General features: G+C 27.8%; 1 pseudogene; it reads left to right on the top strand.

Moving 5' to 3' along the window:
- The first annotated feature begins 3,468 nt into the window (after positions 1-3,468).
- LOC106332588 lies at positions 3,469-5,347 on the top strand (annotated as a pseudogene).
- Positions 5,348-7,256: the final 1,909 nt, after the last annotated feature.

Here is a 7,256-nt window from a genome sequence, read left to right as displayed (position 1 = left end):
TTCGGAGTCCTACAAGCTAGGTTTGCCGTTGTTAGAAATCCATCTAATATTTGGGATAAAGAAAAAATAGGAAATATTATGAGAGCATGTATCATACTCCATAATATGATTGTCGAAGATGAACGATCATCAAGAAGGGATGAGAACGTTGATGAATTTGAAGAAGGAGATGTGGAAACATTTTCCGTCAATATGCCTTCAACTGTCGGGAGTACACTTGAACGTCGAACGAGCGTTCGGAATAGACAAGTCCATCAACATTTGAAAAATGATTTGATTGAAAATATATGGACTAAATTTGGACATCCTACAAATAATATATAATTTGTATTTTCTTTCAAAAATGTCATTTTCTTATGTTTTCTATTTTCTTTATTATGATGTTTGTATTTTCTTTCAAAAATGTAATTTTTTTATGTTTTCAATTTTAATATTACATTTTTCTTTTATATGTTTTATTTAAAAATTCTTTTTTATATATGTCATTAATTATTAATTAAAATAATAAATTAAATTAACTAAGGGACAACATAAGTCCCACCAATAATCAACTAATTTAGCCAAATCTCTTACTTTAGTCCTTAAGCCAAAAATAATAATAAAAAATAGTGAAGGGCCGTAAAACAAGTCCCACCTATAATGATGCTCTTAGTCCAGATTCATAAAAGGAACGACCGTTTCTTTCTTTTTTTTTTTTTTTTGGTCAAAGCAACGACCATTCCTTTATTAACCAACTTTATGCCCTCTTCCCTTTCCTAATCTAAGCTTAATAAAAAAAAGTTGGAATTAAGAAAAAAATATAGATTTTATTTTAAACTAGAGAAGATATCATGTCATATCTCAATCACATCCAATAAATAAATAAAATTGAAGAAATTAGAAATATTTGACAGAATTAACAACAATTGTCATGCTTTGTTTTTGAGAGGTCTTTTTCTTCGAACTGTTTGCTGACCGATTATCGGTGAAAGTGATAATCTAAAGTTAGCTTGTGAATAATTCATGTGATGGGCCTTGTAAGCTACATGCATAGAAAGAGCATGTCCGTCACGTGGCAAGTCTCTCTTTCACCGTCTCAGTATTAGACAATCACAATACAGCAAACCAATAGAGCATGGCGATCAGATGCATGAGCGATCTGAATAACAAAGATTCAGAGAACCTCTTGTCTCGATAAATTCATGTGAACAGTGTACGTTAATACTCGCAATCTTTCGTCACCATCAAAACAAAGCTCAAGGAATTAAAGAGCATATACCTTTCATTGTGTTATACAACGGCATAACCACTCCCATGTGATGTTCATGTGCTTGTTGGTGAAAGAAACTTTGAGACCTTCCAGCTCGAAAAGAATCTTCTTCACACTCAAATTTTTGTGGAATCACTTTTAGCAATTTCTCATTTCTCCAACTAGGAATGACTGTTCAGATACCCGCAGTTCGGTTTGGGTATTTCAGAACGGTTTAAGAGTCTATTGCCTATGCATTTATATATCATATTAGGTTTGGTTCAGCAAGTTTTGGGCTTGAGTTTTTTCGAATATAACTCAAACTAGACTACGACCCGTGCTTAAAAGTGCAAAAGTATTTTTTAACAAAATCTAATTTATAATATCAATAGATCTTAACATTTTTTGATAAGTATTTTTATTTTAGTGTATTTTAAAAATATATAATTATATTATTTTATATTTATATAAAATAAGAAAATTATCTAAAATATTATTTTTAATTATTTCAACATGTTTCAGTACAAAGTTTTAATAAAAAAATTGTAATGTGTTTAATTAAATTTGTGATATATACTTATTTGATAAAATTTTAGTTATAAAACTTATTTGATGTTAATTTATTGACTCTAACATTTTATTTGTGTAAAACTATTTGATGTCAACATAAACCAAACATAATCTCGCATATATAATTATATGTTCTTAAGAATAAAAACAGTTTAAGAATAAGAATCTAATTTTATTAAGTTTAAAGGAATGCAATTTTTTGTTTTATGAAAATACAAACAAAATAATCTATTAATTTAATTAATTTTATATTAAATGATTTTTTGTAGCATCTAAACACACAAATAGTTAAACTTATTTTCAACTTTTTATAAAATATTTGAGTGGTTTTAAATCAAATAACAGAAAAAGATAAATAAAAGGTTATTAAAAAAGTATGACATAATATTTTATATTGTTTGGACACAAGATTGGTTAGTGTGTTGTTTGGAAATACATCCCCTATATATTATTTGAGAAGCATTACAATTTTTTTTTGTAGCCACATGTCATCATTAGGATGATTCTTAGAATCATTAGAGAAATATGTTGTTCCATCTAATTATATAATAAGTTTTTTATTAAACTAACAATAAATTCATCATTAATGTATTTTATTTTTTCCTTAAATAAAATTTACGGAATTGCCTAATGTGGCTAAAATATATATATGGCAATTGATAATTTTGAATAATAAAGATTTGATAAAAAAAATAGTTTATCTTCTATCATATTTGTTTAATTTTAAACTATTAAATAAATTAAACAACCACAATAACCATATAATAAAAATTTAGATTTTTATGCATATGTTATATTTTGAATTTTTACAAACGGCTATAAATTATTAAAACTGTTAAAAGTCTCACATTCAAATTTTATGATCCGTGGTTTAAAAATTTTGTTATGACAAAATACAATGATTACAAAAATTATATAAGTAAAAAGTCTAATTTAATTAATTATTAAGATTAATATATATATCGTTTTAAATTAAACTATAAACCATATAAAATACAATATACTTTGAACAATTTTTTTGATAAAAGTTTTGAACGATCATTGACAACTTATTTTTTTTCATTATAAATTACTAAAACTATTAATCCCACAATGAAATTTTTGTTATCAGTAATTTAAATTTTTTTCTATAAAAGATATAAATGATCAAAAAAACTATATGAATAGAAATTATCATTTAATAGACATTAATATTAAAAATATACTAAAATATATTATCTATGTTAGTATCATTTAAATTTAATTACATATCCTATCAAATAAAAAAAATATTTGTTGGATTAATAAAATTGATTTATAAGTTCGCACTAATTTAATTATATATTTAATAGTTACTGAACTTTAATTATTTAATATATATTAAGTATTTCATAATATGTAAAAATATTTAATACATAAAATAATTTATATATATAATGTTGATCTCGCGCAAAGCGCGGATCTTAACCTAGTTTAGTAGTATAATGTTATTTTCATAATCAGAAAAGTGAATTTAACTATATAGTATAAGAGTGTATTTAATTTAAAAATTTACAAAAAAGTTGGATCCATGAAAATGATTTTTTATTTTAATAAAAGGGATATCTGAACCTTTTAAAATATTAAATAACATATATAATATCAAGGCATCTTCAGCTTTTTCGTCCGAACTTATTTTTAAACGACCAAGATTCAACAAAAAATACAAAATGTTTAGGCTTAACAAAAGTATATATATTTGAAGATAACCTTCTATATAATATGGGATATCTTCGGATCAGTTTCAGATATAATATTACCCTTTGAGGTTCGAATATCCAATTTCCTAACTCTCTCTCTGTATCGGGTTGAGTTCGAGTTTTTGGGATCAGATTTCGGTTCGAATTTCAGGTTTGAATATTATGCCAGCCCTATCTCTAAACATCACAATACTACTACTACAATCATCTACAACTTTCAGATTGTACTGGTCCTACTCATCTAATGCGATGAACTTGGATTAAGTACAAAGCAGATGCTTTTATCTTTTCTTGTATTATAAATATCACTTCCTCTTCTACAGTCACATTTACTCTGTTTCTTTATCACTGCAACCCGAAAAAAGAAGAAGAAGATGATGATGATGATGATGAATGGAGCTACAGAAGCTGAGCTTTTACTCAACTGTACCGACATGTCGTTCTTACAGCTCCAAAGGGATCACCTAAGATACCACCACCATCCCGGCTTCTTCTCCAACTCTTCGACTATTAACGGCGGCGAGAGTGACGGCTTTCTGGCGACAACCGGTTTGAATCTTCCGGATATTTACAGGGAGAAGACGACGGAGAGTGATGCCATACTCTCAATGTCGCCGGAAAATATAACAACTTCTGCGACGTTTGTGTCTGAAAATTTCAAGAAAAGGAAGCTTGATGACGTCGTTACAGAGACTAAGGTTCGTTTGTAGCTCTGTTCTACAAGTGAAAAAGGTGATCTTACTTTGAGATTCACTTATCTGTTTCTGGGGTTTAGGTTTGTGATGAGAAGAAGATGATGATGAGGAATAAAGCCAAGAAAGAAGAAAACAATTTCTCTAACGATTCATCAAAAGTGATGAAGGGATCGCAGAAAAGGGATTATATCCATGTTCGTGCACGTAGAGGACAAGCCACTGATAGCCACAGCATTGCAGAACGAGTGAGAGAGACTCGTTATTCATTTCAACTAAGCTCTTTATAATTATTTTTATAACGTTGTTGAGAATAAGGGTTTGATTATAATAATGTGAAGGCTAGAAGAGAAAAGATCAGTGAGAGAATGAAGTATCTTCAAGCTTTAGTTCCTGGATGTGACAAGTTCACAAACAAAGCAGGGATGCTTGATGAGATCATTAACTATGTTCTGTCTCTTCAGACACAAGTCGAGGTCTGAAAAAATTATCTCCAATATCTTTTACAGACTATAAACTTCATTCATTAGATTCTTTATTTTTTACCTTACTATATGATAATTGTTTGAAACAGTTCTTATCGATGAAACTAGCAGCTCTGAGTTCAAGGTTAGATGAAATGGTTAATTCCGTTTTCCTCATGAAATGGTTAGTACCGGTTATCTTCATTTCAATCCAATGCAACAAGTGATTACCAGTTCTGATCCACCACTGCAATGTTTCAACGTAGGTTATGCTTTATATTTTCTCTTCCAGTATGAGCAATCATGTAAAGTTTGGTTTACTAACAATATATATGTTTGATTATGTAACAGAATGGTCAAGCAACTTCGATGTGGGAACCTGATGTGCAGAATCTTTATAGTACTCTAGGAGTTTGATTATAAAAAACAACTTTACCGTTAATGATACATGGCATATTTTGTGGGTTTATGGTTTAGGACAATTACAAATATATATCCCATTTGATTCAAAATTTACAGATATAAAGATTTCATTTGCAGGTTCTCTGGACAGAGACAACTTATTTTTCAAGTGGGCATTTTTTATTAGAGAAGAGTATATAAGATTATTGTGTGTATAGATGCAAAACAGTAATATAATTTATCATAAGGTGTAAGCAATCTTTTAATGAAGCATTAGGCTATTTCATGTGTAAGAGAAATTTGCATCCAAGATCCAACATTAGCAATATTAAAAGGAGTTAGGGGATCTCTAATGAAACGCTATTTTTTCTTCTATATTGTTTTTTAGAACAGAGCAATTTTATTGTAGATTTGTTCTAGTGGTATATTTTTAAAATAGAACAAAATATAGATGAATATTACCGTTTTATTCTAAAAATAGAATAAAATTGTAACATCCCTTTATATTCTACACTGCAATAGAATAGATTTACACCATTGGAACAAATACTATATAATAGATTCACACTATTTTAAAAGAAAAAAAAAAAAAATAGTATTTTATTGGAAATATCCTAAAATACACTACACTATCATATATAAAAGATTTAGACCACTACACTTACCAGTTACAGCCAATTGATTTTAAGTTGGAAGTATAAGAAACTTATAATACTTCAAATTCAAATCAGACTTCAATAATACATAACAGTAAACTCTCAACAATTTTGCTTACAAAAATAAGTATCTCCAGAAAGGATGATAGTCAGTGCCGGCTTTGGCCATGTGCTGGCATTGCTTTTGCACAGGCCCCACTTGTTTTTGGTAGATTTTCTTTATAGTTTAGGGTCTTTGAGTTTTGATTTTATACAAAAAAGCCCTAAAATTTTGATTTGTACAGCAAAAAAAATTCCTAAAAATTTTGATTCTGCACAGAGCCTATATGCTCACAAAAACAGTGGATTTTGACAGGTAAACAACGAACACAATCATATCTATCCCGTGTAGATCATTATCCTAACGGCCTCACCCAACTGATCTGAGTTTGGACAGTTGCGGATCTGATGTTCTGGTGGATGATTGACAGAAGGAAACGTTCAATGAATAATCACCACACCCAAATCAATTATATAAATGACAACAAGTATGATTTGGACTAGTGATAAAAACTTAGTTGAGGATCGCAGATATTTATGAGTTTTTATTGAAGTAAACCTCAACTAGACACGCATGATATGATAGAAAGTCTGACAAGACATTAAAATAAACAATGATAGCAAGCAACATATTTTAAAATATAAATTGCGATCGAAACAGAGCTGTGAATTCAATTTCGGGTTCTTTTTTTCCAAAACTTTAATACAGTTACCAAAGACTTTGAAGTTTTGAACTGAATACATATTTGGGGGAATAATGAAAGAAAAACAGATATATACCAAGAATCATGACATATAGTTCATAAAACACGAGACAAAATTGAAGTCAGTTTAAAAACCTTATATATATTCCATACGTTTCAAAATAGATGATGTTTTGGAGAGTTTTTGATCTTTTAAAATAAATAATGTTTTGATATTTTTATATTAATTTTAGTTTTATTAAAAAATGTGTGACCAATAATGTTTTATACTTATCTTTAAGGATTGGCTGAATTAATTTTGGTTTATATTTTTAATATTACCTTTTAGCAAAGAGTGTACCTTAGTTCTTGTGCATATACTCTAAACTAGGTGTTTTTCTGCACCATGTGCAGTAAGAAATTTTTTAAATCTAATGTATATTTAAAAATAAATTTATTAAATATTATATAATTTACTATTTTCTTACTAATATTTAATATAGATTTGATATATATTAAATCAATTTGCATAAAATTAATAAAAATTGTATAATTATAAATAATTTAGCCTAAACAATATTTATAAAATTTGTAGATATATAAGAAACTAATGATTTTACGGTTAGATATTTAATGTTTTAAAAAATTGTAGAAATTTTTTAAAGCTTTAGTAATACAAATTGTATAATTATACAAAAATAATAACATTTCGAAATTTGAAATGTTATATATGAATATATTTATTTTATAGATGATGTATGAGCTATTACCATATTTAAAAGAAGTTTACCAAAAAGAAACATT

This window comes from Brassica oleracea, chromosome C3 (genome assembly GCF_000695525.1).
Source record: "Brassica oleracea var. oleracea cultivar TO1000 chromosome C3, BOL, whole genome shotgun sequence".
NCBI lineage: Eukaryota > Viridiplantae > Streptophyta > Magnoliopsida > Brassicales > Brassicaceae > Brassica > Brassica oleracea.
This window is presented reverse-complemented; position numbering and strand designations above follow the sequence as displayed.